Source organism: Heliangelus exortis, chromosome 17, assembly GCF_036169615.1.
Source record: "Heliangelus exortis chromosome 17, bHelExo1.hap1, whole genome shotgun sequence".
Lineage (NCBI taxonomy): Eukaryota > Metazoa > Chordata > Aves > Apodiformes > Trochilidae > Heliangelus > Heliangelus exortis.
In genome coordinates, this window is record NC_092438.1 from 4292925 (window position 1) to 4305951 (window position 13027).

At 37.6% G+C, this 13027-nt stretch overlaps 1 protein-coding gene and 1 long non-coding RNA gene across 3 annotated transcripts in view; one reads left to right on the top strand and one right to left on the bottom strand.

Moving 5' to 3' along the window:
• SHISA9 (shisa family member 9) overlaps window positions 1-13027 on the top strand; it is a 164377-nt gene that overhangs the window by 79860 nt on the left and 71490 nt on the right. The window lies entirely within an intron of this gene.
• Window positions 1-13027, bottom strand: part of LOC139803986 (uncharacterized) — a 187137-nt gene that overhangs the window by 39223 nt on the left and 134887 nt on the right. The window lies entirely within an intron of this gene.

The following is a 13027-nucleotide window of genomic DNA, read 5'->3' on the forward strand; positions in this document are numbered from 1 at the left end:
TCACTTGAAATGTGTTACCAGGTTATTATCCATAGTTTTTTATGCCACAATCTACTTGTCTGAACACACAAAAAATGTCCACAGGAAAGGAAGTGGAGCCACGAATCAGACTAGCCAGCCAAACCTGTCCCATTTTTTTTTACTTAGGGAAGTTGTTGCTGTCACTTCATCGTTACTTATCCCTTTTATGCTTAAAAAAAGAAGTTTACTGTGCCTCCGTTGGGAGCTTTGGGATAAAAAAAAAGTGGGATTGTGTGGCTTCAGTTAAGCTGTATTAGTGAGAAGCAGAAGCAAAGTCCTGCTGTCCAGTCCTAGGTCTGGGCAGAGGCAGGCTGCAAAGGAATTTCCTAGCACATTATGAGGAAAAAAAACCCTACAAAAATATTTAACAGTGGAAATCCATACTCAACAGATGTATTTAGGGACAAACTAAATGAAAACCAGAGGGGAACTTAGGCAGAATTTCAGCAATTCAAACTGAAGGCAAGAGCAGCAGATAATAAAAACAGAAGTAAATCAACATTATCATTCATATTTTGAGACAATTTAACAGGCACTTTGTTTCTACTCCAGTGTGATGCAAATTCAATCAGCTGCACCTAAGCCACCTTCAGCAATTCAGACCATACACAGATCAGAATAGGCACAATTTTCCTGCCTCCTCTTGATACTGTGCACTGTAAATAGGAAGAATAGATTCAGAGGGAAAGTGACTGCCATGATTAAATGTGTGAATTACAAATTCTGCAGGGGGGGGCTGTTGATGTAAATCACATTGGGAGCAACACTGGATTCCCTATAGCATGGGCTCTTCTAAGATGGGAACAGGTTCTGCAGCACCAGGTCACAGTGTAAGGTCAGGTACAGAAACTGACCCGCAAACAAAGAAGCCCTTTACATCCTTCTGAGGGATAAGAAGCACTAAGATTCCTAAGAATCTAATTTACAACTATATTAAGGACAATTTATGCTAACAGAGTAGTCCAAGGGTCCTTAAAGGTAAACGAGGCCCTGTGTCTCAGACACTATTTCAATTCATGCATCTGTACAATAATAAATACTTTATTTCCTTAATTGTTTCAGGGCCTAACTAATAATGTGTGTGAAGTGCTCCAAGATCCCTTAGATGAAAGAGCACAGAAGAACAATGTATAAAATATATTTTTAAATATCTTTAAAGTATAATGTTTTACAAACCAAAAGAAAGGCACAAGGATATCAAGCAGAGAGTCATGATGTACTTGCTGGTTTTCACAGCTCCTTGCCTTCTCCACTGTGTGCTCCTGTTACTCAGCTCAGCCCGATGTGGTTGAACAGTTATTTCTATTACATCTGGACATTATCACCTTAAAGGAAAGCACAGCACAGGTGCATTCAAGCCTGCAAGTGTTGTATATAAAAATGAGCCCATGGAAAGCCACAGGCACAGCATTGTAGAACATAGAGGCTTCTGCCTTTTTGCTCTGCATATTCTTTGCATACTCATGGAGAGAGTCTACAAGAGAAAAAGCTTGATTCCCTGGGCTGACACCTGCCTCTACACTCCTGGTGCACTGAGAGTAGGAGACATTTGTCCCCAGCACTGGAATTCTGTCTATCAAACCCTTCATCCATTGTAAGAAATACATCTCCTTAAAAGCCTGAAGTAAAAAACCAAGACAAACTCAAACAAAAACCAAACAACAAAAAAACACGAAACAACAAAAACAGCAAAAAAAAGAGAAAAACCCCAACCTGTTTTTTAATATGTGTACCTATCTTAGAGTCTTATGTGTATAAAACAGTCCCAGTTATAAGTGATCCGTATCAGCTCCTCTTACAAATACATCATTGTGATTCAGCAGAGGTGAAAAGAACAGGGAGTACCAAGCAATACCCTACACAGAGAGGCTTCACATCATACTTTCAAGGTCAGCCCCTTAGGGTTCTGTTCTGTCAGCTGTTTCCCCACGTTGACATGGGGAAAGATAAGCAGAAAAGCAAGGCAGAATTATTGAAAGATAACAATATTTAAAGTATCTTCAATACAGACTTGTATACTGTATTTCAGAAATAAGGCTTCAGTTGACCAAAGTAAAATTAATTTACTTACAGAGAATTTGTTTCTGATGAGAATATCACAGAAAGGGAATTTTAAAATAAATGTATGAATCCTGCAGTAAATTAATTTAATTTTGCTTATGTGTCCCTGCCTACACATGTCTTTAGCTTACACTCCTGTAGTAAACTTGTAGAACAGAAGATCTTTCTAAAACTTTTTATGCCTTTGAATAACAGCAGGAAAAGATGGAAGTACAGCCATGTTCAATGACTTCTGGTATGAACTGTGGTTCAGGGAGGACTGATTTTTAAGATGCCTATAATTTTGAAAGTTAAACTGTGTTGCCAATTGTATTAAAGTAAATTGACATTTTCCATCTGCAACTAAATGTGGATTTAACTAACATGACAGAAAAACCAGCCTTCAGACAAGAAAAATTGAAAGTCACAGAAAAATGCAGCATTTGAGTCTCCTCTATATATCAGAATAATGGCAGCACTTCTGCTAAACAACATGCCCTTTGTGAGAATGGATAGAAATCACCAGCCATCAACATGACTTCATGAGCTAGGGCTCTGTTAACAACTTCACACTGTACTGGGAACTACTGCTTAAATTCTATGGGCTTGCTCACTTAATGGCTGGCTGACCTTTTTTTTAAGGCAAATGTATGCTACTTTCTTTCCCAGAAGCATTTATTTGTCTTGCTCTGAAGTAAGGCAGTACCACAGTGAGCAGACTGGATGCAGAAGCGGGAACTTGGAGGTGGCAGAAAGGCCACCCCTGCCCACCCCTCCCTGGGGACTCCCACAGGAGGCAAGGATGCCTCCCACACCAACGCAGCATTTAACAACACTCTCACCCAGACACACTTTCCTGAAGCTGGCACAGCAGAGGGAAATCTTTTGGACTTATTCCATAGTTTTCAAGAAATGTTTCACAATGAAGAGTATGTGCTGGGTAATTTAAGAGGCAAAGATGAAGTGTTCAGTTTTGCTAAACCTCAAAAGATGAAGCATCCTGGAAGTTTTCTGTACAGGCAAAGAGTTCATCTTTCCAGCAGTCTGATGCCTTGCATAGTAAGGCTCACTGGTCAGTTTCTATATTCGTAGTGAAAGATCCTTTGTAAAGAAAAACCCTGTGCTCCCATTTATGTTGCTCTGAATGAAAAATAATGCTATAATGATCTTAGTGCAGAACTTGGGATGATTTTTATTACTATAAAAACATTTAAAACAGATCTGGTGAACACTATATGTTGGCTAGAGAAACCAAAGACAAAAAGAGAAGGAAAGAAATAAAGAGAAAAATCCTTGTGGAAGCAAGGTCATTAAGTAGGATCAATGCCCATTTGGACAACTCACAAATGCTCCGATGCTCACATGTAACTCAAGTGGCTGAAAAGACACCAAAAAATCAATACATGAACATTCTGTTAAGTGCTTAAGTGAATATAAGGAGCGTGCATGCTGTTCTCAAGCATTTGACATGATAAACAGGGAAAAATTTGCTTCACTAACGTCACCAGGAAATGGTGAACAGAATTTAAATCTATGGCCTCTTTTGGTTATTAAGTGGAAATGATTAAACCTGTAAAAGCTGAGAACAAGAAAAGGCACTAGACTACATCACCTGCCATGGAAGTTCTTAAATTATTGAGTAATAGAGTTGTTGGAATGGTTTTAAGTTAACTGCAAGGGAGCCATGCTGTTGCTATTTTGTGAAAACTCAAGAGAAAGAGTAAAATTGTTCTGAGTATTTATTTACCTTAGGCTATTTCTGTTACTTACCACAACTGCAGTGACATGAATTTTCTTTTCATCAGAAAATAAAGAAAGCTCATAACATGGCAACTTTTGGCAAGCTTAATAAAGCACAAGAAAAGCTTTTCTTGTCACATTTCCAGGTCTTTCCATAGTGTTATCTGTGTAGTAGATGATAACAGCCTGTGCCATACCCAGCTGCATCATACAAACAAAATAAATGCAACAGCTATTGTATGCTGCAAAATTTCAGTGGAAAGCTTCTTCTATCCAATTAGGCTGTGACAAAGAAGCTGCTTGCATTTTCAGCTTCACAGAAGTATAAATACAATATCTGCAGGCATCTGGAACTTTTAGTGTAGATCACTATATGTAATGTACCTCAGGCACCACAGATATTTGCTGCAGAAAGGCAATTAACTCTACTTGATGGATTGTAAGTGTTAAAAAAATGAAATATACTTATCAAATATTTTTATGTAACAGGGAAAAATATTTATGGCAGTCAGTGTATGGACTCTTTTGCTTTCTTCTATTAATACTGAAAGAATCATAGTTCAAATTATTAAGTTTTCTCTTGCACTCACAATTCAGCCAGCCAGCATACAATCCTAATCAGTAAGCTCAGAAAAGAAAAATTAAGAAACATCAGTTTTGATTAAAATAAAACCAATTGTATTTTTCACTTCCTTGGTTAGTTTCATATTTGATTAGCTAACACATTAAAAGCACTTTACATGGTGTGCGTTTTACTCTACTGTTTTAGACAACATAAAGAAACAAAAAATTCTGCCACTGTGTATACACTACACATGTACAAATGTATACAGAGTGTTCCCCAGAGGTGACAAATGTTACTAATGCTCATACAGTTACTTTTTTCTGCCACTGTTGAGCAGACCCTAATTAAGCGATTGGGTGTCAATAAATGTGAGGCTTTCCTTGCACATCAAAAAGCCCTGCGTATAAAACTTGTGGATATTTCAGATGCTGCTCCCAGCAGGGAGGTTTCAGTGGCCACTGCTGGTAAAACACAGTTACTTGCCACTGATTTCTACACCGAATTTTAAACAGATCAGTGTAAATTTACCACTTGCTTAAAGGAAACACACTTCTTGTATGTCTTGATGGGCTGTATTTTATGATCATATCATTCAGTTTTGAGAAGCCCAGTTCCCTCATGGACAGATTACCCATTGTTTAATCTACTAAACTGACTGTTAAATACAGAGTGCAGTAACACTGTTACTCAGCCCTGGTAATCTTCTACATCCACTTTCTTAAATGCCAAGTGTCAGATGAGAGAACTATACTTTTGTCTTGGGGTTTCCTAGTTGACTTCAGTTGAAATCTTTTTTTTTCTACCTTAATGAAAAGAATAACAACAAAAAGAGAAAAACCTAAAAATGACAAACCCTTTACTCCCACAAACACCTACAGCTGAAATATTGTAAGCATTTTTAAAGGAAAAATTCAGTGTCTACTGAGGATGCCCATTTCATTGCACATAGACAACAACAAGAAAAATGAAAAAGTCGTGTCTGTCATATAAAGGAGACCTCAACAGGACCTGATCCCACACAAAGCTAATTGCTTCTTACTGGCATTAGGCAGATGGAAATGGAATTGTGCAAGTGTTTAGGGTACCAAAATTAAATGCCAAAGTAACGCAAATGATTGAGCACTTCTGTCACTGGGATTCTCAAGGGCAGAGGATGGCTGTCAGCACTGGGGTGCACACCACGAGCACTTTCATATTTCAGTATGAAGCTCCATCATGTTTCTCTCTTACTTTTGTAGTTGATGTTCCCTGGAGATGTCAAACACAGCTCCACTCCACTGTCAACTTCCATGTATGTAGTATCCCACTTGTGCCAGATGATTAATGTTCAAATTCTTAAAAGTCATCACATTTGTCTATTTCAAATTCTGTACCAGGAGATAATATTTTAAAGCATGGCAGCTCTAGGTATTTGCAGTAACTAAATGCATTCATTCTTATTTTTAAAGAAGGACTGAAATTTATTAGTGGTGCATGGTGGGAGCTGAGAGATTTATTTACTTTGCTAGGAGTGATTTATGAAAGTCTTGTTATGGAAGAGAAAATTACTTTAACTGAAGGTGAATTATTGTGCACAGTTTAGCAGCATAATATCTTTAGTACCTGTAAAAATATAAATGACAGCTTTAAGGTTCTGATGGAAAGAAACATAGTTGAGACTGCCAATCAGTTGGGAACACACCAGCAAAGTAATTCTCTTCTGAAGCTCAGACTAAGCCTAAACTTTTCCTTAGCTTCAAACTAATTCAGTGAATGTTCTTTTTTCCCCGCCTGTTATGAAAGAGAAAACTTCTCTTCCAAGTCTTCCAGGACTTTAGGAAAGATGCTTTTTAATCAAACTGATTTTAAAGAATCCTAGGTCTCTGGTCTCTGGAGCAAGACAGCATCTGGGAAGTGCTAAAATTCAGACCTGTGAAGATTATTCCTGGTGCTACCTAATATATACATTGAGGATTAAAGACAATTCTGTTAGCATTTTGTGCTAGTGAAAGACTTGGAGAAGAGAAACTCAGGAAACTGAGAACTTGTGCAGCTACAGAGCACTATGTAAAAGGCAGCACGTAGCTACCAACCAGCCCCAGCCCCAGCACTTCCCAAGTGTGGTCATCGTGCCCCAGGGCTGTCAGCAAGGTGAAGTGACAGGAAGAAATCCCAACCAGGCAGAGCAGATCACAACGGGATGGCTCTGGACTGTTATGCAACAGGAGGAGAGTGGTGCAATGCAGACACTGCCTGAGCAAAGCATTCAGCTGGGAACTGAAACAGTCCAAGGGATTTCACATTTCTTGGCATCTGCTGATAGAATTTCATGTTGCTTCCTGATGATGGTCTTAAATAATTAATGACTTTCTCTTATTATTACCTTAGAATAGTATCTCATCTATGCCTTTGAGTAAGAACAGGTATGGCAGAAAGTCCGGGAATCTTCATCCTTCCCATTGGCAGCTTGCAACAGTGTTGCCCATTCCCCTGATGAGCATACAGCAATCACAGATGCTGAGAACAGCTTGATGCAAGATACTGGCACACTCCTGGGGAATGACACCACATGCCTTTCCATCCCTTCCAGTGGGATTTTATAACTTTGTTTTATTGTAACCTACTAGTTTCCTAGCAATATGCCAGGTAAAGAAAGATTCTGCACAATATATGAGCCTTGGCATCTGCTCTTTTACTTAGAGAGGACATTTTCAACTGCTGAAAACCACCAGAAAGGCAGAAAGATGAGCAAAACTGTTGTTGATGCCATTATTGTTCAATGACTTGGAAAGGACAGCAGAGGGAGTTTTGTCATCTTAAAGTGAATTCATGCTGTCTCTGTCCTACTCCCTGACACGTGCTTTAGATTACCTCTTTGTAAGGGTGAAGCAATTCTTAACAGAACATTTTTCTGGGGAATATAAATATTAAGAGATGTAGGTGCTGGAATACCAAAGAAAAAAAAAAAAGTAAAGCAATGAACAGACAAGCTCTGTAATGTATGTGAAGTTTGCAAGTCAAGAGCACAGATTGTGTACTGAATAATGCATTTTGTTTGGAAAGTACTCTAAATAACTCAGCAGAGAACACAGAGTATAAGTTAGACAATTAGACAATTTTACCAATTAAGCTATGGTCTACCTCAAAATGAGAGTCATTATTTACAGCTGAGAGTGAGCACTTATAATATTTGTGAAACAACATGTTGAAGGGGGACTTCAAGAAACCTATTTCCTTGTAATACATATAAAAAGTAGATCATCCTGGGGTATGGAATAAACAATAGGACAAAATAGCTAACCTAGATAAAAAAAAAGCACTCATATTCAAGGATCCTCCTGTGTAAGTGGCCTAATTCCATTTTACAAATCCCAGGGAAATAACATGGGAGCTGTACTCAGCACCTTTGAAAATTGTACAGCTTTTATGTAGGATGCCTAAAATGACATTCTGAACTATGAAGGCAGCTTCAAAATTTGCATTTTGAGGGAGTGGGGACAGTGCAATCAAGTAGCAACTGAGCTGGGGCAGTGCTCTAGAAAGACACCATTTCTGGCCTCCCAGAAACACCAGCCTCTTCTGGCTGCAAAGTTGGGATTTGGAAGTCAAAGATTCTTCTGCTCTTACTGCTAAATCTACTCCTAACAGAAAAGAAAGCAAAGAAAAAAGTTTCAGATACTGATTAATTTAGGTGATAATCCCAAGGGGTAAACTGATGGTCTCCTAGAGAGTGTAGGCAAAGTGTAAGGGGAATAGCAAGTCAAAATCCTTAACACAACAGAGACACTTGGCATCTTATCACTTTAGATAATAAAATAATGCTGAGGCAAGTTGGGAAACAGCTTAAGATACTTTATCTGTTACTCTTAAGTATTTGCTGAGCTTAACAGTTTTTAAAAAAAAAAATCTTGCTATTTAACTATCATATCATATGATTGCATGCCAATAACTAGGCATACTAACACACCACTTCTACTGACAGGTATTTAAATAGAGAAGATGGAGCACTGAGCAATTCATCTAGAACATGAAATTATGAAATAAAGTAAACAACTCTTGCTTTTTAAATTATGTATTTTTGTAACTGGCTGGACTTTTTCCATTTCCTATTTTATTTTCTTGTCAAAGCTGTTCAATTTTGAATCTCTTTTTGTTTCAAAATTCCATTTTTGGCCCAAAAATCTTTTAAAACAATTCCAACTGGGTGTCCAATTAGGATACCAGAAAGATACATGAAACTCATAGACTACTTAGATTTATGTAGAGCAGTACATTGTCAGAAAATGTAAACTAGTACAGAAACTTTCAGTACAGCAAATTTCTTATAATAGAATCAGAAAATCCTAGAATGGTTTGGGTTGGAAGGGACCTTTAAGTGTCATCTAGTTTCAGCCCCATCGCTGTGGAGCTTTTCAACTCTTGGTGGGAGGAGACTCAAGAAGTATAAAAAATTTATTACAGTGGAAGTATTTACTTAAATGCTCTTTGAATGGAGGATGTAAATCCTTATAGCTGGCTCACAATTTAAGAGACTTCAAAAGGTAGTCTTTGAAGTTTAGAAAGGACCTTTGAAGTGGCTGAATATGCAAAAAAGAAATTGGAGTGTTTAGCACAAAGTACTGAACTTCATTAAGTGTTTTTGTCAATTAGAAAATACAGCAGCTTTTGCATAGCAAAAGAAGAAAATCAGTGTGTCTTGTTAAAAAGTCTTCTCATCTCTCCTGACAGAGCCTCTAAAGTTACCCAAGGGCTACAAACTAACATGCAGCCCCATTAGGAATACACAGACTGGACACAATGTTCCACTTTGGAGATGAACCTGGCTATCATAGCAGAATAATAATTTCTATTCTTACCAGCCAAATCTGTCTGCTTGATCAAAGCACTGGAGTTAGGTGTAGGGCTGCTTTGGTCTGCTGATTTTACAGCTTTTAATTCTTTCCCCCTTAAGTAAAACAAGGTAACTAAACCAGGCACATTTTCTGATAACTGTTTCTATGAAAAAAAAAAAAAAAAGAAAAGAAAAAAAAAGATACAAGTGCTGTTATTATTGATCTGTACTTTTTATTGCTGTAGCACCTACATAATCATGAGTGGGGGCTGTCACAGGGAGTACCAGCTAAGCATAAGAAACAGGAAACAAATGGGGAGTCCAGTGTTAGAGGGGGACAATATTTGGTGAAAAGGAGAGGTCAAAGCATACAGGCTGCATAATCACTCTGATTTCCCTGTCATCATATGAGAAAAAAGACTTAAGAAAGAGACACGAAGGCAGACAAGAATTAGTTCTGGGAATGCTGAGGGAAGCTCACTCTAAGCCTGAAGATCTGGGCTTGAAAATGTAACAGATGAGTTATCACACTGAGGTAACTGGTACAGAAGGGCTTGGAAGCTGATGTATTAAGAACATCAGGGCTGAGACACAAGGGATGGTACAAAAGTTGTGATACCTGCTGGAAAATTTTAAAGTTTTCCCAGAGTGGGATCCCTTGATAAAGAAAAAAGTATCAAATATCAGTTCTAAAAGGAAGAAAACAACAATACAGATATGGAAATTCTGAAATAAGGAAAATGCCCCTGAGAAAACAAATAGTGACTCCTCAGCTTAATTTCTTGCCCATGTAAGAATGTAATTTAGTTGGTAGCCAACATCTATATAACACTTCTTTGGCTGTTGACTGTCATAATACTTTAGGCTACAGCTAAGAATAGAACTGGCAGAACTGAAAGGCAACAATAAAACAAATGATGCAGTTTTATGGTGTTTTAGTCCAGACAGGAGCAGAAGGCACTAAATGCTCACACAATTAAAAAAATACAACATTTTCAAAGCAAAGTTACTGATAACTCAGATTAGCCTGTGTAGATTTGAGGTCTTGACAGAACCAATCTTGGAAAGTTCAGATACAAAGGTCTAAAAACCTAAAGATGGAAACTAAGATGTCAGAGGTTCCTCTTGTCATAGGCAAACCTTCACCCCTGCTAGTTAGAGATGAAACCCAAAACTTTTTAAAGCATCAAGCTATTACGTTGTGCTACATGCAGCTTTGCTTTTAGGCAACTGCCTTACACATAAGCCTTAATCTCCCAAACTTAGACACTGAGACTTATGAAGTTAACTAAAAATAAAGAAGATATTCAAGAGTTAAAAAGAAATAAATTGGTAACACCAGAGGGCTTTTAATTTTTCCACTTTATCACATACTAAGAATACATATTGAACTTTGGAAAGTATAATTTCCTGGATATTTTCGTAGAAAACAATAAGACAGCCTACCAAATGAGCAAGGGATTTGGCTATAACTTACATATATTATACAAATCAAGAGTTATGGAGCCAGAATTTCAGGTAGTGTAAACTGTTCCCACTCCAGTGACTCGACATGCAGAGCAAAGATGAGTTACACTCCCTGGAGATCTCACCCACACTGTTCCAAACTTTTTTAAGGAGTCAGAAGTGGAAATGCTTAGCATCCCAGTGGCAACAAATGGGTATTTCCATCTTTCCAGGCACTTGGATCACAGACAACACCATTTGAAGGACATGGATGATGTGTTTTCAGTGGCTGCCACCTAATTTCAATCTGTCTGTCTCAGGCCTCTGCCTCAAGGACCTTTATATTTCTTTCTTTGGCTGACCCCCTTTAATAAGGCCATGCCTTATTATTTTGTTACTACTTAAGTAGTCCCCTGCATTTGGGAACATCTATTCTCCATATCCAACTGCATCTTCTGAAAGTATTTTGATAGGATTTGTTATGAAGAAGGTAAAGACACTGAGGTAAAGGCTGACCATCTGAAAATTGGCCGTTTCTGATGTCACCTGACTGACCAGACTAAATTTATTGTGGCTAAATTAGCCTACCCACCCTTTAAATCCTGCTGTTTTTTTTAAGTTTTTCCTTGCAGATGTCTTCATTCTTAAGAGATATCAGGTACAGCTCTTTGTGTTACTCAGTATTTGGATTACTGCACTGAAGTTACTAGCAGCTACGTCATTGACTTTCATACATGAAATATCAGGCACTGCTATATTATTTTAGGTCAACCTATATGTAATTTTCTGTAAACACAGACAATACAGAACAGTTTCACTGAAAATGCTTTACTTTTTGTTCAGCCAGATTATATAGTTCTGCCTGCTCAGTCTCTACATTTTCAAGTCAGTTCTATCTACTTTTTGACTTTCTAAGCATGCTGAATCATCTCAATGTGTGAGTCATGCTTGGCATTATTGCATTATATTGTCAGATATGAGAAAATAAAAATGAACCATTTATCATAAACAAAAATTTTAAAATGTGTCATATGAAACAATGATTATGTATTCTCAGAATATTGCTCTATATCAGAAACAGTCACAAATTATTTTACTGATCATAATAAAAAAGTTTAAAATAAACCAAATCATGATACAGCTGTAGACAATAATCTGCCATTTATCTTTACTGCATCTTAGACAGCGGCATTTGAGATCTTATGTACATTATGAACAAGTGAGACTCTGACTCCTAGGACACATTTTTGCACCCTTACAGTACTATAAACGCTTAAGGTCAGCTTTCATCCCAGAGTCTGACTGTAGTAAGGGAAGTGAATGTTGTCTGCAAACCCAAAGAGCTCATGAGAGTATTCTACACAATTGTTGTACCTAAAATATGCCATTTCCTTGACACAGGACAGAAAAAAATAGCCCTTAAGGGAGAAAAGGGAAACTTAGTACTCACTGGATGGTTCCAATACCTCTAATTCTTTCCCATTTGACTTGGGTTAAAACTGCTTTTTACTTTCTGGAATTTTAACTATTCTGACTGATATAAATCAGTCCAATTCTCTAATTCATATGAGAGTCATTCTGACCCTTGATCAATGTGAAAATTCCACTGAAGAAATATATTCATCCATTTCTAAGAAACAGACATAAGAAAATCAGACTGACTGTCTCCTTAAAATGGTCTTGTATCTTAAACAGAGATTTTTATATTTTAGGAGGAACACCAGCTTCTGTCAAACACACCAGCCCCTGTGTGTTACTCAGCAGAAGCTTCCCAGACATCACACTATTAATTTGTCCAATTTCTGCAAAACCCCTCTGCCACAAACCTGCTGTTCTATCCATGCACAGGTAGTGGCCGAGCTCTCCTTTCCTAAAGGCATACTCTGATTTTTCTGTCATAATTTCACTTTCTGGTCTTCAGCAGTCTGCTACATTTCTCCAGTATTATGTGTAGCACAAGAAGGATGCAAAAGATCCCACTTAGAGATCCATCAGAAGCAGGCAAGAAGAAGATTTACTTTCTTGGCAGCAAACAGGCCAAACTCAGATTTACTGGGATGGGTTCAGATTTAACTGAATGGGTTAATAGTTTCAGTTCTCCACTCCCAGATTCTCTCCTATTTAATTAGTAGATATATTTTACCTTTCCTTCACTAGAAAAGCTGAATGAATTGGCAGCACTAGGAAAACATCAAAAATATGACATCTCATTTGTGATTAAAGAGTATCTTAAAATGTATTCATACTAACAGGATAAAAGGCCCTTCTTACTTTCTGCATGCAACCTTATTAATAATTTCCCATCTTTGCCTGTAGCCTTTTCTAAAGCAAAAATGTCTTATTGAGAGATACTTATAGAAGGAAAGATGGTACTATAAGCATTTATAAGGCATGCCACCCTATCC